Below are 26892 nucleotides of genomic sequence, written 5' to 3'. Positions count from 1 at the left end.
TCAGTGGAATTCATGAAGTATTATTACTCAAAAGAAGGTACAGCATGAAATAAGTGTTTGATCAACAGGCTACTTTTATGACTGAGTTAGGACTAATAACGTCTGTTTCAAAACCAGCAAAAAACAACAACAAAAATACCACACAACATTGTTGTTGTTTTAAATCCATCTTGATTATTAAGATTAACTGGGTTGCTTTTGCTTACAGTCCCTAGATATCAATATGAGGAAAACTAAGAGAATGGAGCAAACTCAACTATAGAACTCCTTATTAGTCTGATAAAGTCCAAGTTTAATGACTTTTATAGCACCATGCAGTGGCTGTCATTTTTCCTGAGGTAATTTATTTTGTCAAAAAATATGTTTTCTTACAGTACAGAACTGTTCCAGCACCCACAGGTTCAAGAATGGGTTTGTCTTATAAATTCAACAGTAAATAAGATAGATCTGTGAGGTGATGGTAAATACATGTAAAGCCATTCTGTCTCTCATGCAAACGTCATGCAACAGAGAGAAAAAGCAATGTGCACAAATCAATACTGTGTTCATGAATCCAGCCTAATGTCACTGTAGTTAAAGGAGGACTTTTACGGAAAAAAACTTTGAAAGCATTGAGTAAATTCTTATATATTGTCAGTGCTGAAAGTATACTTTTAATAGTTTAAATTTGGAAACTTTTTGGAAAGTATAAAATATATGGAAATATATGAATCATGAACTTATAGCCAAATATTTGAAGAATATATTATACTTGCATAAATCTCAGGCAAAAACAAATTGTATTGATTTAGGTAAACTGTTCCCACTAATTGATAAGATTTTTATGCAACTAAGTAAAGCAAAATACTAAAATTATGATTACATCAGGCTGTAGTCACATTTGTCATATTGTAAGTGTATAACCCATGTTTACCTGTTACAAAAACAAACAATTTAATACCATAAAAATATATATTTTCCATTATGGAAATTACTCTGTTGTTGGACTGAAAAGCTTCTGCAAGACTGAAGGGCTGTATGTGCACTTCCAGAAGCACAAATGGATTGTCTATATGGTGCTGTTTCAGCTTATGCATTGCTAGTACTTTTTGGATGCACAGGATTGCCTAGGTGGAGCTTTCCCCCTTGACACACACTCTGAAATAACAGTTTTTAAATGGCTACACTCCCTTTGAATCTACTACCACATTTCCCCTTATAATACAGATGTACTAGGGGAGTTGTAGCAGATTCCTTTTCCATATCTTCAGAATATCAAACCAATGCAATTTAGATTAGAATTAGGGCTGTCACATGATTACTCACACTGCTAAACAACAATAGAATACCATTTATTTAAGCTTTCTGTATTTTCAAATATATTGATTTCAATTACAACACAGAATACAAATTGTACAGTGCTCACTTTATATTTATTTTTGATTACAAATATTTGCACTGTAAAAAAACAAAAGAAATAGTATTTTTCAATTCACCTAATACAAGTACTGTAGTGCAATCTCTTTGTCATGAAAGTTGAACTTACAAATGTAGAATTATGGAAAAAAAACTGCATTCAAAAATAAAACAATGTAAAACTTTAGAGCCTACAAGTCCACTCAGTCCTACTTATTGTTCAGCCAATCACTCTGACAAACAAGTTTGGTCACAATTTGCAGGAGATAATGCTGTCCACTTCTTGTTTACAATGTCACCTGAAAGTGTGCATTCATATGGCACTGTTGTTGCTGGCATTGCAAGATATTTACGTGCCAGATGAGCTAAAGATTCATATGTCCCTTCATCTTCAACCACCATTCCAGAGGACATGCATTCATGCTGGTGATGGGTTCTGCTCAATAACAATCCAAAACAGAGAGGACTGACACATGCTCATTTTCATCATGTCAGTCAGATGCCATCAGCAGAAGGTTGATTTTCTTTTTTGGTGGTTTGGGGTCTATAGTTTCCACATCAGTGTTGCTCTGTTAAGACTTCTGAAAGCATGCTCCACACCTCATCTCTCTCAGATTTTGGAAGGCACCTCAGATTATTAAACCTTGGGTTGAGTGCTTTAGCTATTTTTAGAAATCTCACACTGGTACGTTCTTTGTGTTTTGTCAAATCTGCTGTGAAAGTGTTCTTAAAACGAACATGTGCTGGGTGATCATCCGAGACTCCCATAACATGAAATATATGGCAGATTGTGGGTAAAACAGAACAGGAGACATACAATTCTCCCCTAAGGAGTTCACTCACAAATTTAATTAACATGTTTTTTTTTTAACGAGCATCATCAGCATGGAAGCATGTCCTCTGGAATGGTGGCCGAAGCATGAAGGGGCATATGAATATTTAGCATATCTGGTATGCAAATACCTTGTGATACCGGCTACAAAAGTGCCATGCGAAAGCCTGTAATCACTTTCAGGTGACATTGTAAATAAGAAGCAGGCAGCAGTATCTCCCATAAATGTAAACAAACGTATTTGTCTTAGCGATTGGCTGAACAAGAAGTAGGACTGAGTGAACTTGTAGGCTCTAAAGTTTTACATTATTTTGTTTTTGAGTGCAGTTATATAACAAAAAAAATCTACATTTGTAAGTTGCACTTTCACGATAAAGAGATTGCATTACAGTACCTGTATGAGGTGAATTGAAAAATACTATTTCTTTTAACATGTTTACAGTTCAAATATTTGTAATAAAAATAATATAAAGTGAGCACTGTACACTTCATATTCTATGTTGCAATAGAAATCAATATGTATGAAAATGTAGAAAAACATCCAAAAATATTTAATACATTTCAATTGGTATTCTATTGTTTAACAGTGTGATTAATCATGATTCATTTTTTGAGTTAATCGCGTGAGTTAACTGCGAATAATTGACAGCCCTAATTAGAATGTTTTGAGTTGCTCAGTAACTGACACCAAATTTGTTACATATGACATTGTTAACAGTGCTCATCTTTAAGAATCAACAAATTGCCTTCCATAGCCTCTGAAGTGCCACAATTTTTTTTTATTCCAAGTACAGGGAAATTCTGAAGTATCTGACCTATTACAGTGGATCCACTCCTGCTTCCATGGAAACCAGCGGCAAAGTACTCATTGACTTCAGTGGAATCTGGATCAGATTCTATGTATTAACTGTTGAAAAGGGTTGACTTTTTAGTGGCAATCACTCTATGGCACTGCAGAACTTAGCCCACTTTTACACCTTTATGCCAAACGTTGAAAGGCATATTTTAAACAGCCATAAATAGTCTCAAAATACTCGCATCTTCATTTCCTCTAATATTCAAGTATTTTGCTCCGCTATATGAATATCAAAAGGTGAGATCAAATGTAAAGAAACAGGTGGCCCCCATTTGACACTGCTTCTTGCAAGAGAAATGTAACTAGCAGCAGCCTGAAGTCTGTTCTTCTGAAAATACAATCTTGTTAGTTGCAAGATTTTTAGGCAGGTTTCCCCACAGTTTCCCCTGAGCTTCCAGTTAAGTGACTAAAAGAATATGCCATTTCTGCTCTAGATCACAGTTCAGTACCTGCTGCAATTACATAAAGTGAATTTTGTTTCTCTGCATCCTGGTTCACAAGAGCCCAGTCCCATGTTTCAGGAATTCAGGACTTCAGGTTAAATTGAAAATGCATATTGTACAGCCCTATAGCCATCAATACTAAAGAATCACAAAGGGCCTCCAAAGTGTTGGGCACACACAACCACCACTGTCTTGAAAGTGTGGGACTAGGTCCAGTCCAGTAACAACACACAAATGGCTCAGTAGATTTTGTACTGAACTGAAATAAAGATGAGGAAGCTGGTTCTTGTATGAAATTGTCAGTTGTATAGAGCTAAAAGAGCCTTTTCCTTGTACATAATATGAATTTGGTTTATTTCTTTGGGCTTTCCTCAATGCCTGCCTATGTCTAGCTACACCAGTGGTTCTCGAACTTTTGTACAGGTGACCCCTTTCACATAGCAAGCCTCTGAGTGTGACTGCCCCTTATAAATTAAAAACACATTTTTATATATTTAATAAATGCTGGAGGAAAAGCGGGGTATGGGGGGGGAGGCTGACAGCTTGTGACACCCCATTTAATAACCTCGCAACCCCCTGAGGGATCCCGACCACCAGTTTGAGAACCCCTGAGCTACAAAGACTTAAAATTGCTGGATCTTTGACTTGGAATCAATGTCTACATATTTCCCGCAAAAAGTTACTTCTGCTACCATTGCTCTCCCAGAACTGTTTGTAAGAATTCCAAAACCCATTTGGATTTTCTCATTCAGAAGAAGACTAGAAACAGAACTGGATCATTCAAACCTGGACCTGCAAGATCTTTTTGGAGAAGAAAGATGGGAACTGAAGAAACACACATGCCAACTTTACAAAAATACATTCAGCCATAATAAGAAACCTCTGTGTGGAGGGTGAGGGGGGACAAAGAATCAGCAAAGAACTATTTTTTTAAATTGAATTGAGCCACATAAAATAAATTCACAAACATAATTTCATTTTTACTAGTAGATAACAGTACAGCCTGCAACAGCCATTTTTTCCTTAACTAGTACTTCTTTTTATAAAACTATCCCAGACCTCATAACTTCTGAAGACTTGAGAATGTTTTTATTTAATTATTATTTTTAAATAAGTTATCTGACAATGTTTCCATTAATTAAAGGTATCCATGTTAGTCAGAGAAGGCAGTACATACTCAGAGCAGTGTGGCAGCTTAAGTCAGAATAAGTGATTTAAAGATACTATGCTGTTTCCAACTTTTGATGACCTTTTTTCTGCAGTGGTTTAAATACATATCTGGGTAAAAGATCCTTAATAAATAAGTAATGAAGTAAATACATTATTGTCAATTAATGCTAATGATTAAAGATGAAAATGCAATGATTTCCTTCAAAAAATAAATAGGAGTCCACAGTAGGAAGAATGTACCATATTTTAGGAAGAAAAGAGAAATTAGACAAAGCATCCATCCACTTTTCCTCTACAGATGCTGAAAGATATGGCAAGAGCAGATCTATAAGCATCCTGTTTGTGAAAAAAAATCACAGTAATTGTAATTACAAAATAACTAGTCATGTATCTAAGTAGTCATTTGAGCATGCAATGGCATGCATTACCCTGGCAATTCCCTGTTCACATTTTAAAGTCTGTACGAAAGTGTCAGCTTAGTCAATATGCTTATTCTTATTATAATGTGTACCATACAACCATTAATCTAAAAATCTCAAAAGATAGTGAAATTAACAAGGCAGGAATATTGTAATACAAGGCAAAAGACTTGTCACATTAATGCTATTTCTCTTTAAAGTATTTCCCAAAATATATGATATTGTATTGATGTACAAATTTTTCCTTAATAAATTATGCTGCATACATTTGTATTAAAAAGAAAGAGCATATAAAATGCTGGAATACTGCTATAATTAGGGCCCTACCATGGCCATGAAAAATGCATCACAGATTGTGAAACCTGGTCTCCCCCCATGAAATCTGTTTTTTTGTGTGCTTTTACCCTACACTATACAGATTTCATGGGGGAGACCAGTGTTTCTCAAATTGCGGGCCCTGACCCAAAAAGGAGTTGAAGGGGGTTCACAAGGTTATTTTAGTGGGGGGTCACTGCATTGCCACCCTTACTTCTGTGCTGCCTTCAGCCCCTCGGCAGCTGTTGACTGAGGGCCCAGCTCCACAGCCAGCAGCGCAGAAGTAAGGGTGGCAATACCATACCATGTCATCCTTACTTCTGATCTGCTCCTTCAGAGCTGGGTGGCCAGAGAATGGTGACTGATGGCTGAGGACCCCGCTCTGAAGGCAGAAGTAAGGGTGCCAATACCATATCATTCTATCCTTACTTCTGTGCTGCTGCTGGAAGCGGCTCTGCCTTCAGAGCTGGACTCCGGGCCAGCAGTCGCCGCTCTCCAGCTGCTCAGCTCTGAAAGCAGCACTGCCACCAGCAGCAGCATAGAAGTAAGGGTAGTAGTACTGCAACCCCGCTACAATAACCATGTGACCCCCCCCATCTCCTTTTTGGGTCTACTATTACAACACTGTGAAATGTCAGAGTTAAAAAGCTGAAATCATGAAATTTTCTATTTTTAAAATCCTATGACTGTGAAATTGACCAAAATGGACCATGAATTTAGTAAGGTCCTAGCTATAATGTTGTATGCTATTAGTCATTATTTTCATAACTGTATAAAATGTCAGCCATTTCCAGAATACAGTTTTTAAAACTGCATTAACAGTAAATAAGGCAACACCAAGAAATAAATACTGACAATAATGTGAAAACTTAAATCAAATTTTAAGAAATGTTGTACAGAATTGGAGCAAAATACTTCAGTAGGTCTCCCTGAGGTCACAGTGGGTGAGAAGAAAGAGTATCTTATCCAAACCATATCTTGACAATATAGGCTAAGGGCTAAGTTTCAGCGCAATTCTTGTTAAAAAAACAAAACAAAAGCAAACCCACACATCAGTGAATGTATGGGAACACGAAAGGAAATTGTACATTTTATAGAAAGTGTTTTTTTTTCCAGTTAGACATTGGTGCAATTTAGCTACATAACATACCTCTTTATTTTCCTCTAGTTAAAGAATAAATTCTACCATTCTTACTTACACTGAATAGCACTTACCTCATTGACTAGTCCCATTGAAATGAATGGTGATATGCATGGAGTACAATGCTACCCGGTGTGAGCAAAAGAATTGTGTCTTTAAGGCTAGATTTCCTTTTCCATTACTTATCTTGGGTAGTACTTTTGTCAGAAAGTAGTCCCCATTCATTTCAATGGGACTCTTCCTCAGAGTAGGTACTATGCAGTATGAGTAACAGTGGCAGAATATGGCTCCAGTGTTATTAGCCAAAAAGAAATACAACGATTGTTTGATATGAATGGTGCTTTTCCTTTTTAGTGTAAAAGAGGAAACACTAAAATCTGTCTAGAAATAGGCAGAAACACATTTTTATAGTGAACATTGTTTGTCAGCTACAAGGATTTGCCATAGAAATTAGGCAACTTCCCAGTATCGTCAATCTATCTCCAGTTCTGCAATTAAATGAAAAGAGAACAGTGCAAAAGTAAAATAACTGCAGGGAACATGTATAAAATATGCTTCATGGCAATAATATAAACAATGTCAGTCACATCTCCAAAAAGGGCCCTTTCAGCAATGACACACAATATATTACTCCTTTGGGAATTCTACGGCAAAAAAAATTAAAAATTCTGTGCACAATATTTTGAAATTTTGCAAGATTTGTCAATATATAAATGTGGAGGCTCCAGCCTGGCAGTGGGGAGAACGGAGGTGGGAGATCACCCTGAAGCCCCTCCTCAGCCCAGACAGGGACTCGTCAGTGAGGCTGCACCCAACCCTGACAAGTGCAAGGGCCAGGTCTGCCCCAGAAACACTCAAGGGCCCTGCCCCTCTGTGCAAGGTGCACCAGTTGGGACAAGCAGGCTCAGCTCAGTATGATCCAAGTGTGGAGGGACTTAGTGTGAGGGGATCCAGGTGTGGGGTGTGTGGGGCAATCTGGCTGCAGGTGGCTCAGTGGGGGATCTGGATGTACAGGGGCTTTTGGAGGATCCAGATGCAGGGGAAATGGGACTCTTCAGGGGGGCCAGGTGAAGGTGGCTGGGGCTCAGCAGGGGTGGGTCTAGATGTGGGGGTCCAGGTGCTGGGGGAATGGGGCTTGGTGGGCTCATGGTTTCAGTGTGGAGGGCTCATCAGGGTGATCCCGGTGAAGAGGGGGTGGGGCTCATTGTGGTGGGGGTTCGATGGGCCTGCTTAGCATGGGAGCCCCAGCTACTGAGGGGATGCTGCATGCTACGCTGGCTTCCCCCGTCCCTTCTCCACTGTCCCCTGCCCTATCCCCTTCCTCTTCCCACTGTTCCCTGAATCTATATCCCCCACCCCTCACTCCCAGGTGCAGAGGTGGCCAGGTGCAGAGTCAGGAAGCTGAGGCTAATGACCACCGTCCCGGGCAATTCTGCACTCACAGAAATCAGGGGTGGTGGTAGGGAGACAGTGGCACGTGCCCCCGCATGACCTTTATGCCTTGCCTCTGTTTGGGGGGGATGATGTCTCTCCATGGTGATTTACCTCTCCACCCACTGTTCTGGGCACCAGAAATGATGCACCTGCACTGCTGGAGAGGGGCATGTGACCACTCTTACAGCTTCCCTTTGCTTCCCCATCATTTTCTATGGAGAAACAAAGAATTCTGCCCTGGTCATGAATTCTGAGTGCATGCATGGTGCAGAATTCCCCGACAAATAACATATGTATTGAATGCCATTACATCAAGTTACACAACTGCTACTTATGATATGTGGTCAATCATATAATTTATTTGGCTCAAAACTGTCTTCAACTTGTTTCAGGTTCAATTTTCCCCGACAAGGATTTTATTTCTCTTGAGAGATTGAAGAATCATCTCTTAAATGAATAGGGGAATTAAGTACCTTCTGTACAAGTCTTAACTGTTTCCTTTCTTCTGCCATCAGAGCTTCAAGTCTCATACAAATGAGAATTCGTATTCATACAAACACAGTCTGGGACTTATTTAATCCTCAATAATATTTCAAGAAATAAGTCTTTTTCTCCAGTTATGGACAAGAGTAATTATTGAGGGTCAGAATACTGATAGACAAGATAGGAGGAGAGAATTGCTCTAACAATCTATCTACACAGAAGCAATGCTGATGCATCCATATAAATCACTAGAAATAGTGAAGTACCTAGTGGACTTCAGGAAGTCTAACTTTTGAGGGGTAAATATTCTGCCTGAGGTAGGAGCTTTTATTGTGATTTTTTTAGACTTTATTAAATCTCTGCCCAACTCCTCCCCCTTTTTTTTGGTTTAGTTGACAGGGATTTTTTGGGTTGAAGGGGGTGTCAGTGTTGCAAGTGTCACTCTTAGCTACAAAGACTTTGGAAAGCATCACTTGCACTCTGCCACAACTGTCTTTTAAAACAAACACCAATGTTTTTCTCTTTGCTTCCCTTATCTCCAAAATATTACATTTCACCCAAAATTATGAAGGAATCAGACTCAGAATGGGCAATGACTGGTGATCAAAAGGTATCACCTCTTTCTATCCATTAGAACTAGAAATGGGAGCTTCATGACATTAAACAATTAGGTTCAGGCCCCATTTTCCAATGGCATAAAATACTGGCAGTGTACTGTTCCAGGGTCAATAGTATGCCATTATATCTTAATACTATGATACACTGTGTACACTTTTGCTGAGAATAAATTAAGTTTTAGTCATATAAAATTTTGCACTCATGTAGGTCTAGTATTAGCTAGAGAATGTAATTTTGTATGTCTTCTGTTACCCTTCCATTTGACAGTTTTATCATGTTTTCCCTTATAGTTCTCAATATGTTTCTATTGCAAAATAATACAGAACTTTTAAGTTTCCCTATATAACTATAGACTATGTAACCTAATGAATAAATGTCTGCTTACACTGCACAAATACACTGATCAAATCCTAAGTGGTTCTTTTGTTAGTAATTCTTAGTATATATATTTTTTTATTCTGATCTTAAATTAATCATGTATCTTTTATTCTCAGTGTGAAATGGATCATTGCATTTTCTACACTAAATTATCTTTTTCAGCCAAAAATATTCTGGATTTAATGAAAATATTTACACGTTTTGTTCAAGCAAGCAAAACATAATATGCAGCATTCTTCCCTCCCCCCACATTTCTTTTTTAAATAAATTGTACTTTGTATATAGATCAGATCGTTTTAGATTTGTGGTTTTCAAAGTGAGCCACCTTAAACATGGGACCGTCCATCTCCATCAGTACTGAGAAGTTGTTGTTTTTTTTAAAATGATGACACTCCTAGGTATCGTAAACCTCTAAAACTGAGGGTGAAATCCTGAACCTATTGAAGTCAATAGAAATTTTGTCATTGTCTTCAGTAAGGCCAAGATTTCCTGCAGAGGCCATGACTCAGCAAATCATGCACTTTGCTGAACCAGAGTCTAAATGCCTATATAAAGTGCTAAAAGATGAACCCCTTTCCAATTGTGTAGCATTCTCCCACCAAGAAAAGCAAAACTTGAGAATTAGTCTGGATGACTGAAGATTGATGGAACATATCACAAAGGGTGAAAAGGTTTAAAAATTCAATAGTGTTCTACTGAATTACAACTCAGAGCCTTGTTAAATTGAAACATGCTATCAAAAGACAGGCCTGATTACAAGTCTTTCACCCTTATTTAGGGGACTGCTGCACTTTCCAAAAATATTAGGAACATTTACATGTAAGAGTGTTCTTCAAGCCTATTTTTAAAACTGCATAAAGCATGATCATGGAACTTAGTTCACTAAGAGGGAAAAAAGAAGATTATTCATCTTGTAATAACTGGAGTTTTTCAAGATGTGTTGGCACTATGTGTAGTGCACTCCACATTGTGCATGAGCTTTATGCCCCCAGGTGTGAATAATTTTTCCTAGCAGTGTCTGCTCAAACCATACATGCACCCCCACTCTCCTCATACTCCACGAGGAAAGTTCAAAGGGGGCTGTCAGTTCCTTCTTACTGCTAGTTTCCATGATAGAATCTGAGGCAGTGGGGAAGGGGGCTGAGTAGTTCACAGATCACATCTAGAAGAATTCCAGTTACTATAAGAAAAGGAGTACTTGTGGCACCTTAGAGACTAAAAAATTTATTAGAGCATAAGCTTTCGTGAGCTACAGCTCACTTCATCGGATGCATTTTTCCACCAAATGCATCCGATGAAGTGAGCTGTAGCTCACGAAAGCTTATGCTCTAATAAATTTGTTAGTCTCTAAGGTGCCACAAGTACTCCTTTTCTTTTTGCGAATACAGACTAACACGGCTGCTACTATGAAACCAGAAAAGGAGTACCCGTGGCACCTTAGAGACTAACAAATTTATTAGAGCATAAGCTTTCGTGAGCCACAGCTCACTTCATCGGATGCGAATACAGACTAACACGGCTGCTACTCTGAAAACTATGAAACCAGTTACTATAAGGTGAGTAACCATTCCTTCTTCTTCAAGTGCTTGTCCCTACATGTAGTAGACTTCAGGCAATTCACAAGCCATGCCCCTCTTGAGGAGATGAGTGCCTGGAGCCCTGTGCCACTATAGAATGCTGGACTGCCCTGCCCAGGGAGGCATCTAAGGCAGATGCTTGCACCAGTGAATGATGTCTCATGCAAGTGTGCACAGAGACCCAGCCTGCTGCTTTGCAGATGTCAGTACTAGGGATATCCTTGAGTGAGACTATTAAGGCTGCCTGGCTCTTGTCAAGCACGCTCTCACACTTCCCCCAAGAGGGCCATTGTTCAGTTTGTAGCAGAGTACTATGTGACCCAAGATCCACTTTGACATCCTCTGGGTAGAAACAGCATCTTCCGTTCATCCTCTCCACAAACAAAACAGAGTTTAGGAGATTTCTTTGGATTGGCTGGGATGATGAGTCCTCCCCTCATATTATGTCAAGAGATCTTGTTACGAGAGAATTGGCCTTGACATGACCACAGCCATTTTGTGTATTCATAGATACTAAGGTCAGAAGGGACCATTCTGATCATCTACTCCGACCTCCTGCATAGCGCAGGCCACAGAATCTCAACCACCCATTCCTACAAAAAATCTCACCTATGTCTGAGCTATTGAAGTCCTTAAATCATGGTTTAAAGACTTCAAGGAGCAGAGAAGCCTCCCTCAAGTCAACCATGCCCCATGCTACAGAGGAAGGCGAAAAACCTCCAGGGCCTCTCCAATCTGCCCTGGAGGAAAATTCCTTCCCAATCCCAAATATGGCAATCAGCTAAACCCTGAGCATATGGGCAAGATTCACCAGCCAGATACTACAGAAAATTCTTTCCTGGGTAACTCAGATCCCATCCATCTAATATCCCATCTCAGGGGATTAGTCCTATTTACCCTGAATATTTAAAGATCAATTACTTACCAAAATCCCATTATCCCATCATACCATCTCCTCCATAAACTTATCAAGTAGAATCTTAAAACCAGATAGATCTTTTGCTCCCACTGCTTCCCTTGGAAGGCTATTCCAAAACTTCACTCCTCTGATGGTTAAAAACCTTTGTCTGATTTCAAGTCTAAACTTCCTGGTGGCCAGTTTATACCCATTTGTTCTTGTGTCCACATTGGTGCTGAGCTGAAATAATTCCTCTCCCTCTCCTGTATTTATCCCTCTGATATATTTATAGAGAGCAATCATATCTCCCCTCAACCTTCTTTTAGTTAGGCTAAACAAGCCAAGCTCCTTAAGTCTCCTTTCATAAGACAAGTTTTCCATTCCTCGGATCATCCTAGTAGCCCTTCTCTGTACCTGCTCCAGTTTGAATTCATCCTTTTTAAACACGGGAGACCAGAACTGCACACAGTATTCTAGGTGAGGTCTCACCAGTGCCTTGTATAACGGTACTAAAACCTCCTTATCCCTACTGGAAATGCCTCTCCTGATGCATCCCAAAACCGCCTTAGCTTTTTTCACAGCCATATCACATTGGCAGCTCATAGTCATCCTATGATCAACCAATACTCCAAGGTCCTTCTCCTCTTCCGTTACTTCTGATTGATGCGTCCCCAACTTATAACTAAAATTCTTGTTATTAATCCCTAAATGCATAACCTTAAACTTCTCACTATTAAATTTCATCCTATTACTATTACTCCAGTTTACAAGGTCATCCAGATCCTCCTGTATGATATCCCGATCCTTCTCCGAATTGGCAATACCTCCCAGCTTTCTATCATCTGCAAACTTTATTAGCCCACTCCCACTTTTTGTGCCAAGGTCAGTAATAAAAAGATTAAATAAGATTGGTCCCAAAACTGATCCCTGAGGAACTCCACTGGTAACCTCCCTCCAACCTGACAGTTCTCCTTTCAGTAGGACCCGTTGCAGTCTCCCCTTTAACCAATTCCTTATCCACCTTTTCATGTTCATATTGATCCCCATCTTCTCCAATTTAACTAATAATTCCCCATGTGGCACGGTATCAAATGCCTTACTGAAATCTAGGTAAATTAGATCCACTGCATTTCCTTTATCTAAAAAACCTTTTCAAAAAAGATTAGGTTGGTTTGGCACGATCTACCTTTTGTAAAACCATGTTGTATTTTGTCCCATTCACTATTGACTTCAATGTCCTTAACTGATTTCTCCTTCAAAATTTTTTCCAGGACCTTGCATACTACAGATGTCAAACTAACTGGCCTGTAGTTACCCGGATCACTTTTTTTTCCTTTCTTAAAAATAGGAACTATATTAGCAATTCTCCAATCATTCGGTACTACTCCTGAGTTTACAGATTCATTAAAAATTCTTGCTAATGGGCTTGCAATTTCAGGTGCCAATTCCTTTAATATTCTTGGATGAAGATTATCTGGGCCCCCCGATTTAGTCCCATTAAGCTGTTTCAGTTTTGCTTCTACCTCAGGTATGGTAATATCTACCTCCATATCCTCATTCCCATTTGTCATGCTACCATTATCCCTAAGATCCTCTTTAGCCTTATTAAAGACTGAGGCAAAGTATTTGTTTAGATATTGGGCCATGCCTAGATTATCTTTAACCTCCACTCCATTCTCAGTGTTAAGGATTCAGCCACCATTAACTGGAAGAGAGAACACCAAATAGTTAGAAATACATTGGCCTTTGCTAAGAAAGATGAAACTGCTGCACAGCTGCAGTGTGGCTAATAAGAACAGATGAAGTGACAGATTCATGAGACTGGGAAGGCGTGTGGACCCCAGGTAACAGTCTCATACCAGGAGAAGGCAGTTAGAAAGCTGGGCTGACAGGAGCATCAACAACCCATCACAAGCTGAAATCCTTGCACTTTCTGTTCACTTCCGAATGCAAACAAGCCTGTGGTCAATTGACCTTACTCATGAAATAACTCCCACAGGCATCAGGCTGTAAAGTTCCCACCTGTGCTCTCTGGAGACTTTTCTGTTGAGGGAATCTGTAAGGATATTTTGAACCCCTGGCAGGTGGATGGCAGTCTGAGGAACTTTCAGAGGTATGCACATGTTCCAGTGGGTGATGATCTCTGCACAGAGTTGCAAGGAACATGCCCCTCCCTGCTTGTTTATGTAACAGATCGCTGTCACATTGTCCGGTGGCACCAAGACTGACTGGATGCAAATGCAAGGCAAGAAATACTCGCAGGCCAGGTGGACTATGGTACACTCTAGCATGTGGATGTGAAGCATTAACTCCTGAGGGGACCACATTGCTTGGACCACCTACCCCTTCCAGGTGGGTTCCCCACTCTATCAAGGATGTGTCTGTGTGGTCAGAGTCCTCATTAGCAGTGGGGGACTGAACTGGAGCCCGATGCACACCTTTCCCTTGTCCTCCCACAAGCCAAGAGACTCCAGGACACTTTGAGGAACCAAAACTAGCGATTCGAGGCTGTGTCTGCCCAGGGTGTACAGAGTCTGGCAGCAGTTTGGCAGCCCCCTTTAGATGCTTGGTGGTGAGCACAAGGAGATGAAGCGTGCATGTGTGGACTGAGTGGGTGCTCCTGGAGTGTACTTCACATAGGGACAGGCACTCAAAGAAAAAGAGGATTGAATTGAAATGCAGAAGTCAGTGGTGAGGGCTACAATGAAAGACAATATCCATGGGCCACACTGTGAACCCTTTAAACTGGTGAAAAGGGCTTAATAGTGAACTGCCTTATGAACCCACAGGAAGAGTGTAAAATACCTCCTTACTCCCACTTCTGGGCTATCTGCATTGCTGATCTGTTCCTGGGGGAGAGAGCAGCCATCACAAGGCCTCTGGCTCCCTTCTGGCATAAGGTGGACGGGCAGGGAAACGGGCAGAGTATTGGCCAATGAAACTGAGCTGGTGCTGAGTGGAATATATGTTGCACCAGGTATAGTGATGACATAGCTTATTTCTCCTGGAGCAAGGGAGAAACAGGGACTGAACTGTGACTGAGAGTTCCAACTGTGTCTCTAGTGTGTTTTTGGAGTAATGCAACTGTGCACTGTCCCTTCCATAGGTCTCACGGTAATGCACGATGTAACCCAGAACTGGCCACTGAAGTCAATGAGACTAGTCATGTGAGCAACTGCTTTCCAATATGAAAAGGAGTACTTGTGGCACCTTAGAGACTAACAAATTTATTTGAGCATAAGCTTTCGTGAGCTACAGTGAGCTGTAGCTCACGAAAGCTTATGCTCAAATAAATGTTAGTCTCTAAGGTGCCACAAGTACTCCTTTTCTTTTTTGCGAATACAGACTAACACGGCTGCTTTTCTGAAACGTTTCCAATATGAGTAAAGGATTCACAATCTGGCCCTAAATAATCTCCTTTCATGTTGCTCATTTGGATTTCAGGCTGAATTGTTTAAAGACTTAAGACCTGAAAAAAGGGGTGACAGTCTAGAATATAAACAATTTTCTGTTAGTGAAATGCAAGTCTATATTCTCCCAACTCTTTGCAGTACAGAAAACAACATTCTGGAGATGGTATATTCAGCTAACATAACATCTTGAAATGTGTTTTAATTTAACAAAAACAAGTGGTGAGAAAATTGAACATTGCCATTTATGAAACACAGACCTTTGGCTGCACTGAGTCTCAGTATACACTTGACAGATGAGTGGAAGGACAATAAACCCATTGTTTGTAATGCTTTTGTTTGCTCTCTGCATTAATACTCTTAAATAGGAAAATGGCTCTCAATGCTTTTCTCCTGTCTGCTTGTCAAGCATGGCCTAGTTCTGTCTTCGGGGGGAAAATAAGAAAGAAGAAGAAAAAAAACACCCTGCAACAAATAATCACTTCTTGATTTTGAAATATGTGAGGGTAACTCGGGTTTTGTTGACCTATTTATAAGATATATATTGGGCATCTAGGTTTTCTTTGGCTCATGGCATTAGAAATAGCTGCAGCAACAGCAGCTCCTAGATTACCGAAGGTGAGTGAGCAGCAGGGTTCTCTTCTTTTTTCAGAGTCAGATAAGGGCTTGCACACACAAATCTTTCTTCTCATTCTCAGAAATAATCTTGAAACATGCCTTGGCATAGAATCATTGGACTCTAGGAATAGAGAGAAACCAAGTGGTTTAATTTCTATGTGTTGAAAGAAGATCTTGTTAAATAGCTACTGCAAGTGCAGAAAGGGCCATTAGGTGCCCACAAAACTGACTAAGGAGCTGTTTCAAAGATTTGTATATAAAATACATTTGCATGCTGTTTGCCTACCTCACTCACTGTTTGTGGGTTTGATGTGGATGTAAAACAGTAATATCTTAAAAGATGGCTAATGTTTAGTCTCTAACAAATCATAATCTTCATTGATTTAAGATATCTGCATAATACAATGCATGTATATTTGTGAACTACTTTCATTACTGGCACATGCAATTTCCCTGAGGATTAAAGTCCTTCCATCGGACTCCTTGTTGTTTTTGTGGATACAGACTAACACGGCTATTCCCTGATACTTATTTAACTAGGAGGTAGGAGGAAGTCACATTTGCTTAAGATATTGCTCAGAGTTTTTATAATTTATTCATTTAAAATATTCCCTATACAATCAATGTTTTGTTAATAATAAATAATTTGATATTGTCTCATATCCCAAAGACAAATATATACATATTTATAAATATTTAATATTTATATTTTAATATTTAAATAGATAAAAATAAACATTGGTGTGCATTTGCATGCAAGCATGTTCACCTATCTTTACAAATTTACTCCCCCACAAAAAATAACCATACATGTGTCTTTCTGTGTACACACACACACACACACACACACGCGCGCGCACACACACACACACACACACACACACACACACACACACACACCCCGCCCATCCTGCTCAAAACCCATGCCTAAATTGAGGATAACAGCTAAGAGAAGTGGAAAGCATGCTATACAAGTTGGGAAAGGGGAAATTTTGGCCAACAAAATTGAAGCAAGCCTGTGCTCTTCAATACTATGAAAAACAGACAACACTAGGACTTGTCAATAATTTTCTCTACATTTTTTTCCTATGGAAAATTAGATTTTCAACTAAATGAATTTTTTTGTAGAAAGTGTCTGGTTAACTTGAAAATTTTCAATTTTTTGGAAGAAAAGTTAATCAGCCAAAAAAAAAAGTTGGGTTTTGTTTAATGAAAACTAAAAAAGTTTTTTTTAAAAGCAAAAACAGAAAAATGTTCTACTGAAGAAAAGAAACCTATATTTCAACCAGTTCTAGATAGCATAATTTTTGAAATTTATCTGACATATCTCACCTCCTCTACCCCACAATGGGACTAACTGTGGTCACCGTATTCAGATAAATATTCCAACTGAAATATAGCATTGCTTATCTGAACCACAGCAGAAGAGTGAAGAGCTGAGATGACCCTACCAGGATTTGAACTTTTCTCCGAGGCAAAAAAAGAACTGGGGTATCATCTACAGGAATCTTCCTTCCAAACATATCGAGAACAAAAGTGCTCCAATACTATTTAGTAAAACTATGAATTTCAGAAATTCTCAGACCTACTGCTTCACAAGAAGTTAAGACCTGTTCCATGTTCCACTGCCCTTAAAAGATTTTGTTTTGTAGACTCCATTAATCAACAATAATTATTCAAAAGCTTTCCAAGGTTTACTATTTATTTTTGTGCCAACTACAGCCTATCTTTGTTCTTCCACAGCTTCTTAAGGAACCTATTATAAAAGGGGGGGAAAGGGGGAAGTGGCTTGCAGTGGAGTATACATTGACCAAAAAGAAATATATAAACAGATTTATGTGACCTATTGACACAAGTGGTTGGTATAGCGATGAGCTCTTAGTTTTCTATCTCCTTGCTAAACAGCCTATCCCCTTTAATCTTCAGTAAGAGGCTCAGATTGCTGTCCATTCTCCCTTCTCTCTTCACAAATGCCACACTGATGGTTATAATTTAGCAATTGACTGATAAATGGAAATATTCCAGCCAGTTCATAGCTAGTTGAGGTCTCTTGATTGTATTAAACACAACACTTCAGCTGCAAACATATCCTGAAAGCTTCATCCCAAGTTCTTTCAGCCACAGCATTGCTAAGGAATGTTGCTTGATTACATGAGAGGCAAACTCTACAATAGCTAGGTCCCTGACCTTTATAGGCCATTTGTAGAATGAGTCAACTGAAGCTTCCAGGTGACATTCACTTCCAGCCCCAGTCACAGTGCATTGCTGAAATCCTACATGGAACCATCAATATATTTTGTTTTGACTTGTATATTAAAATATTAAATAATACATATATTTAACATATATAAATATTTAAAATATAAAAGTCAAAACAAAATCAATAGAAATTATGTCAAAATGAAATATCTTCTCAAAACAAAGCATTTTAATATTATTTAAACATAAGAAGAAAGTTGAAGTGTTTTATTTTAGCTTTTACCGAGTCCAGATTCATCAGAATAAGACACATTCCCATTAAATGTTTTGATTTTGACAAAACTGCATTTTCTGATGAAAAACTGTTCTGTCAGAAATGTTTCAACCTGTTCTCTCCACAATATACCCAGGACCTTGAAGAGAAGATTTTTTTTTTCTTCTAATCTTTTTCTCCTACTGTGTGTTACCAAAACTAGACAGAAAACTTAGGTGAACATAGTCTTTAGTTTCTGAAAGAGGACATGACTACAAAATGCTAGTCCAATATGACGCACACAAAATTAAATATGTAGATACAATTTTGAAAGCGTTCACACTGTTTACATAAAGCTGGAATATGAACAGATAACCTAATGGAAAACAACTTTTTATTAAGTTGATAATTTATATAGTACTATTTCCAGTGGTACTTAAAAAGAGTATTGGAAGAAGAGCAGTCAGGCAACAGAGGCCTTTGAAATCAAATGTAGTTTAACTGCTGCTGTTGATGATAAAATTAAAAATAAAACACCTTCTTCTCACTTGCCAAGCAAATAAACTCATGCCTCTTGAGTACGATAAGCATGATAGCAGCAATAGTTCTATCCTTGATACACAAAGAATTTTTAGTATAGGATGTGATCTCTTGGCAGGATGGCAAGCCAGCTGTTCTGATTTGACCTGATTAAGACATCTCTTATAGGGATGAGCAGTATGTCCTCATTTGGGAAAATGGAACACCACTGAATGTTCTCTTATCCTCTAGAAAACCAAAAATCTATTAATCTCATTTGACAGGAGATAGTGGATTAGAATATTAAATATATCTACATGAATTTAATAAAGAGAAGGATAATATAAAAAGTAATCTACATGAGAATAAGTATTGCACTTATTTTGTGTTTAATGTAATGGAAATAGAAAACTATGTACACAGAGAGAGACCGACCCCCATTTGGTCATCTGGAGCAAAATCTTTAAATTAACCATATTGTATGACTAAATGATTGGCCCTACTCACTCTAAGTGCCATGTTTTCAGGGACCGTTCATTAATTAAATTGTAAAATTTGAGCACTCCTCATCTTGCATGCACAAACCCATTGTTAAAGTAGATTCACACAGGAGGGGGGGAACTCACACTGCACCAAAGACAATAGAATTTTGGGGGAGCACTGCTTACCCAGGCCAGGGAAGGGATTGGGTACTGCATGCCCTCCTGTTCCCCCTTAATTTAGTCCCTGACAAAGCACCCAGATTTGCATTCATAAACCAGGTACTAGTGTATAAAGAGTAGGGTGACCAGACAAAGTGTGAAAAATCAGGACTGTCCCTATAAAATCGGGACATCTGGTCACCCTAATAAAGAGGGAAATGTGTGTGTGCACAATAACTCAATTGCTTTAAGGAAACATAGGATTTTGCATACATAAACTGATACAAACACAAATTTTATTTTCTTTAAATGGAAGTCTATCGAAAACATAGGCCTATGGATAGGTCTCTACCAAATTCATGGTCCATTATGGTCAATTTCATGGCCATAGGATTTGAAAATTGATAATTTTCACTTTTTCAGATGTTTAAATCTGAAATTTCATGGCGTTGTAGCCATGAGGGTCCTGACCCAAAATGGGATGGGGATTGCAAACCTGTTGTAGGGGGCTCATGGGATTGCCACCCTCACTTCTGTGCTGCCTTCAGAGCTGGACTCTGAAGCCAGAAACCGCAGAGCTTCCTGAAGCCGCAGGAGGTTCCTGGAGGTGGAAGTGGGTCTGATCTCTATGTTGCTAGAAGTGTCCCACCCAGGGGCTCCTAGCTGATAGTCCTGGCTGGTTGGGAGGGACAAGATTTGCTCTTCCTGTGCACGGCTGCTCTCGGTTCTCCTGGCTGCAGAGAACTCTGCACCTCCCCGGCCCGCACACACAGACACACACTCACTTCTTGCCCCCATCGCTCCACAGCTACAGGAGGAGTGGCACTTCCCCATTCAAGATGCAATATTAGCTTGTTTCAATAAAATAAAGTCATGTGAACTTGACAGCCTTTATTGATTGATACTTTATAGCAGCAAATAATACTCAGGGCTCAACTCCCTGATTAGTAGATATGGGCATCTGAGAAAGTCTTTTAGGGTAGCAATCTCAATTGGTAGCCTCAAACTTGAGAGCCACAGCCTTAAGTTAACAAAAAAAAGTGAAAAAAAAGTTCTGGTTTCAAATGTCATTAATAGAATGTCAGCATGTAGCATCCAGCAACCGTGTGGTATCTTTCTTCATTCCCTGTCGCTGAAAACACCTGTCCATGTTTAGACACTGCTTTCATCCATGAAGTTCATTAGAATTGTCAGACAGCGCCGAACTAGCTTTGCAAGATGTGGGATTTTGCCTTCCAGTCCAGAACATTACATCCATTACTTTAGTTAGTGGATTGTGACATGCCGAGCTTCAAACCAAGTGATTAAGTCCATGAGTCCTGTGGCATTTTTGGCAATGAACTGAACTTCCTCATTCAGCTGAGCATCGTTTAGAAGGGTTGACAGTTCTGTTAAAACCTGCCTTTTCAGTCTGTGTGTCAGCTCTTCTGAGACAAACTCAGAGTAGTGCTTCAAGTGAGCTGCAAAGTATTGTATAGCCTGAAACCAGTAATTCCAACAAGTAATTACTGGCTCTGGGGGAAGTGCAGTTTTTTGTTCCTCATTTCTGTCATGTTTGCAATGTGCTTCTTGTAACGAAGTTTCGGGCTTGGGCAGTGTTTAAAGATCTGGTAATGTAGCTGGCCAGTTTATCAAACTCGCATCTCCACAGCTCTCTAACAAGAGAAATTATATGTGCATTATGTGTAATATGGACAGCATTTGGCATTAGACCTTGGAGAACTGATTTGAAAGATTTCATCATGTAAGTTGCATTGTCAAACTTTGTCAAAGTTTCCACTTCATTTTGAAACGGTTTTAATTATTGCTTGAGAAACTCTAGTGTAGTTACCAACATCCAAATAAATGCAGTTTGTGAACACTGTTGTTGGCTTCCCTGTCTGTACACCTTTGGCCTTGTCAGAAGTAAAATAAAAAAGAACATGCAGTACATAGTTCTCTTGCTCATCTGTTGACTCAGCTGAAATAACTGCAAAAGACTTACATGAATTAATTTGAGACTTCATATCCTCAAAATGTGTAGCAAAAACCTTCGGAAGGTAGTCCTGTCGGAGCTTATTCACTTGGTACGCAACTGGCATTTTGTATATTCGACTGAATTAACTCACGCAGCTTTGGGTGATCAAATTTTTCCAACGTTATATTAGCACTTGCAAATGCATCCACAAGTTCCATTCTAGATAAATGATGGGTCTCAGAGTTCTCTGTCATCTTCTTAAAAAGAGAATAAATTATATTTTGGATTTTTTACTTTTCGTTTACCAGCAATGCACTATCTGAAGCCCTCTTTCTGCTTCTATGGGTTTCTGAGTCTAAGTGGCGCTGAACCATTGCCCGGCATGTGTGATCCAGTGAAACACTGCAGCTTGTACAAAATAGTTTGTCACCATCGGCATGTAGAATTTGGCTTCCAATTCTTTAACATGATTTGCTGCAGTAATAATTTTTGAGGTTTTTGATTTACTTTGGACACTCATTTTATAGTAATTGCATGTGTCTTCTGGTAGGCTGCCAATTGAGATCACTACACTACAAAATCTTCCCAATATCCATATCAACGAATCAGTGAGTTGAACCCTGAGTGTGAGCTGCTGCTGTAAAGTATTAATAAAAAAAATCTGCCAAGTGCCTCACCTTTATTTTTATTGAAATGAGATAATGATTGCACCTGGAGGGCGAGAGGCAGTTCCCTGTACAATGTCCCCTCTCCAGGCAGGTGCAAAGGGAAGGGGACAGGAAGCAAGTGGGGAGGAAGGGGTGAGAAGCTGTCTGCAGTCACTAGAGATACCCAATAACAGCCCTGTAGATAAAAGAGCAAGTCCTGTCCCGCCCCAGCCCTGCCCAGACTTGCAGCTAGTCCCCTGCTGAAGTGCTCCAGCAGCACAGGGAAGATTGGATCCAACTCCACAAGCCTCACCCAGCTGCAGGAACCTCTGGGGCTGCTGCCCAGTCCCAGAGCATCTGCAGCAGGGGGAGGCACCCTGAGGTGGGTCTGGTCTCCCCCTCCCCCCAAGAGCATCCGTGCAGGGGACGGATAAATCCTGTTCGTCCCCAGCACAGCTGACGCTAGAAGACCTCTTTGCTGGGATGCTCCTAGGAACAAGGGGACATCAGATTTCATGGGGAAGGGATTATTTCATGGTACGTTTTTCATGGCCATGAAATTGGTAGAGTCCTACCTAAGGAATTGTGCTCTAAACATTTGGACTAGAGTATTTAATTCTCCAATATTAAAACTGGAACGCATCTATAAACTGATTGATTGCTTTTCCACACTCGAAAATAAATAGATTATGATGATGAGGAGGCCAAAAATGCAGATGATTAAACAAAAAAGTAAAATTAGAATGACTAAAACCTCCAAAGCATATAGCTCTTTACCTCTGTTCCCTTGATGAAACATTCAAAGAAACTCAGGAAATACTGGTTGGTGAAGCAGCTTGCCCTGACCACACAGAGAAATGTGCACCCATCTTTTTAACCTCTTGCTAATAGTGGCTGTTTTTTCAGAGCTAAATGCTAATACATTTTCAGTTGTGCCTTGGCAATTTAAAAAAAGAAACCAAAAATATGTTTTAAAAAATGCCCTGCCTTATCTGTTATCTTGCAATTATGTATATGAGTTTCAGCTATGAACATAATTTTCTCAATAGCTGTATAAACTTGAGGAAAGCTCCAGAGAGCAAGTACTAAGCAACAGTTTGAAGTGTGAGTACACATACTCCTGGAACTACAGGATTCTTAGAGGATCTTCAAAATTATTTATTGTGTGTCCTGTAGAATCATAGTTAACTATGCTTTTTACCTAATTTATGTTTTTGTAGGTAGCTAGATTTCTTTCCCAATGTAAAGCACTTTTCTTGAAAGTAAACTAGTTGTGCTCACCACTCATTGAGCACAATATTACAAAGTCTGGTTTAATGGGCATACCAAAAAAAGAAGTAGTAAAAACAGAGATATAAAATCTACCTCTGCCTAAGACAGCAGATAAATAAAGGTACTATAAAGAGATTATTAAATAATATGTGGATATTACTTATTTGTATGTTAGAGCTAACCTGTACCAACTGGGGGGGGGGGAAGGGGAGGATTATAAAGTGGGACTGGGCAGTGCAGGTTGGGTATATCCAGTGAAATATCAGGGAGGTACAGCCTCTTGAAGCACAGGGACATCCTGGATGCTGAACCACACTGAGAAGGTACAGTACACACCCTTTCCTGCCAGTATTTTTATGCTGCCCCATCCCTTTTATTTTTATGTCAGGAGGATGTAAGTGGAAGGAAAGGCTCCTTGCACACTAACCATCACACTGATGCAGGACTGGACACAATCAGGACTTTCATATTTAGAATGTAAAATAGAAACTACATAGATAGTTTGCCATACTGACTGTAATGGTCTGTGAATGAATGTTCATAGGAGCTCAATTAACACTAATATGTCTGGTTTCCAATGCAGTTTTAATTACCTAGAGGTTTTACCATTAACATACTCAAATGGTCTCTCAATTTACATTTATTAGCCACATCCATCTCACACACTCAATACAAATTCTCTAAATGTGCTATTCTAATTGCTAAGTCCAGCAAAAACAATCCATAGCACAGTAGCGGAACCACTTGTAATCTCTGCTTCCCTTTTTATTTATAGAACTTAAATTTAATTACAAGATACATTTTTACTCAAAATAAACATTGTGCTAGTCAAAGAGTTAGATCAACTGAGAACTGTGAAGGAGGATAGGAAGGTTCCTTAGGAGGAGCATGCCTTCATTTGGTCAAAGAGCTGCAAATCACTCAGCTCCTCCTAAAGTCAGGACTGTTAAAATTATATGCTTAAAGGATCAAGTTCTCTCTTCCACTTGGAATTGTTGAGATTTTTGGATTTATAGCCCAGTTTCACTCTGTTTTAGCTGTTACAATTATGAATTTACAGCTGACTTCCTTATTATTTTCCTCAGTCTTAGGTTAATTTTCAGTTACCTCTTTTGTACTTTAGGTACCAAGAGCTGTTTTTAGGAAACCCAGGCCCTACAGTACATTTAAATGGGACAGTAAAATAGAAGTGCTATGTCTGGATCTCACCTTTAGGAATACAAATATTTTACTTTTTTATTAAAATCTTTGGATTTAAAAAAAAATCTGTTAACTGAGACAAGAAGTTCTTTAGATGTGTGTGGGGTGGTCTTTAAAGCTCTAGGATAGTGTCTTCTAAGTATGGTTCGTGAACACTTGGTGGTCAGTGGAGAGCTGGCTGAGCTCATCTTCTTTTCAGATGCATCTCTGTGTTTCTGTACTAGAGCCATCTGGAAGTTTTTCAACAAAGTGTTTTCAAGTCAAACAAACGCCGATTTGGCAAAAAATGAAACTGCAAATCAGAGTTGTTTTTTTAGCACTCTGCTGACTCAGCTCCAAAGGAAGGTCTGCACCTAGCCAAGAGGTCAGAAGAGTGGAATCGCTCATTGGGATTCATGTGAATGTGGAGATCAAAACCCTCTGATTTCTCAAATCACCTTATCCCTAACACTAATTAGCAGGCACTCCAGCATGAAAACAGTTCCTTAAGGATGGGCAGACTTGTGCACATTTGAGGATCGTTAGTATATTACACCTGCAAAGAAAAGTGTGAATACATTTCTTTTAAATAAAAGTGCCACAACCACACTGAATTCAAGGAATCAGAATGGGCAAGTCTCTAGAAGAGCAGTGAATTAAACTGGAGTCTCCCAAGTCACAGGTGAATTCCTAACAGCTGGACCATCCTTTCACTGACTGTGGACTTGTCACAGTAACGATTAATGGCAAAACACAGTTTAATGAATTAAGCACTTGTAACATTTAAACCCTAACAAATTAAACCTAACTTATTATTGCATAGATTCTGCTCTCCAGATTTGGAATACCAGTAAAAACTGAATTTGAAATAACTTTCCCTTACAATCACATCTATATCTAAATATAAAATGTAAGTTTACCACTTATATTTCCAGACCAAAATGTATGGTCTTTTTACGACTGGTATGTGTGTTTTTGTGTATTCAAAGTTATTTGCATTGTTTTCCTTAGACTAAAGTGTACTGATGCATGTACAACTCTTTATGCAATCCAATATGAACTGTGCAGCCAGGAGATGCTCAATCTATTGACTAATTTCAGTTTTCTTTCAAGATGGCAATAGCAATACTTGGTATCAATTTGGACATAGATGTTAAATGCAGCCAGGCATTCATTGGGATATTTTCCATAGGCTCGCGCATTGAAATCAATGCAGCTATAAATAGCTTGGAAACCTAGAATATGGCACATTGTCAAAAGTTGATTGAAAAAGGCACAATTTACATGTACAACACATGGATAACATCCTGGCCCTACTGAAGTCAATGGGAGTTTTGCCTGAGTTCAGTGGGACCAGGATTTCATTCACAATTTTCAAGTTATAATTTCATTATTTCTAAAGAAAATCTTATCTCAAATGCTGTTATTAAGGGCTAAGCATCAGATCATCAGCTGGTGCAAATCAGCATAGCTGCACTGAAGTAAATGAAGGTGTGACGTTGCACCCCATAATTCTTTATGGAAATATGCTTATGAATGTAAATATAACGTAACTGGAATATGTTTTATGCTATGTATGCCATGTAACATATCTCTGCAAAGGTTATGATCCACTGAAAATATTCATCCTATTTGTATGCATGCATCATTTTTGTATTTGAAGTTAGGAATATTGGCTGTGTACTTGTTTGATTTTAAGTAGCCTTAGTAAGGTGTTTGGTCAGCTTCTTAGAAAGGAATTTGAAGTTAAGTGCCCAATCAATAAACACTTAATGGACAATGGATCTTGGAAGACTCCAATCCACATAAGAAGTCTACCTGAGGATGTTCAAGCATGTGAACAATGGGGGAGGGAAGGGAACCACGCACAAGAGAGAGTCTATGTAAGCCCCAGGACCCCCTCCATTTTGTCTTCAAGTGGCTCAAGAGGCAGCCTCTCCACCCCCAAAGGATACCTGAAAGAAACTGGAACAAAAGACAGTAACTACAGGGGTGTGAGTGATTGCTGTACCCAGACTAGAAGGAGCATAGTCTGTAAAAGAAGCTTACTGGAGCATCTCTGAGGGTGAGATTTCATCTGTAATCACTTTCTTACTGTATTAGGTTTAGACTTGCGTGTTTTATTTTATTTTACTTGGTAATTCACTTTGTTCTGTCTGTTATTACTTGGAACCACTTAAATATTAATGTTTGTGGTTAATAAAATCACTTTTTACTTATTAATTAATCCAGAGTATG

General features: G+C 39.1%; 1 protein-coding gene across 3 annotated transcripts in view; it reads right to left on the bottom strand.

Moving 5' to 3' along the window:
* DOK6 (docking protein 6) overlaps positions 1 to 26892 on the bottom strand; it is a 439116-nt gene that overhangs the window by 165186 nt on the left and 247038 nt on the right. The gene's annotated exons all lie outside the window — the stretch shown is intronic.

Source organism: Dermochelys coriacea, chromosome 2 (assembly GCF_009764565.3).
Source record: "Dermochelys coriacea isolate rDerCor1 chromosome 2, rDerCor1.pri.v4, whole genome shotgun sequence".
NCBI lineage: Eukaryota > Metazoa > Chordata > Testudines > Dermochelyidae > Dermochelys > Dermochelys coriacea.
This window is presented reverse-complemented; position numbering and strand designations above follow the sequence as displayed.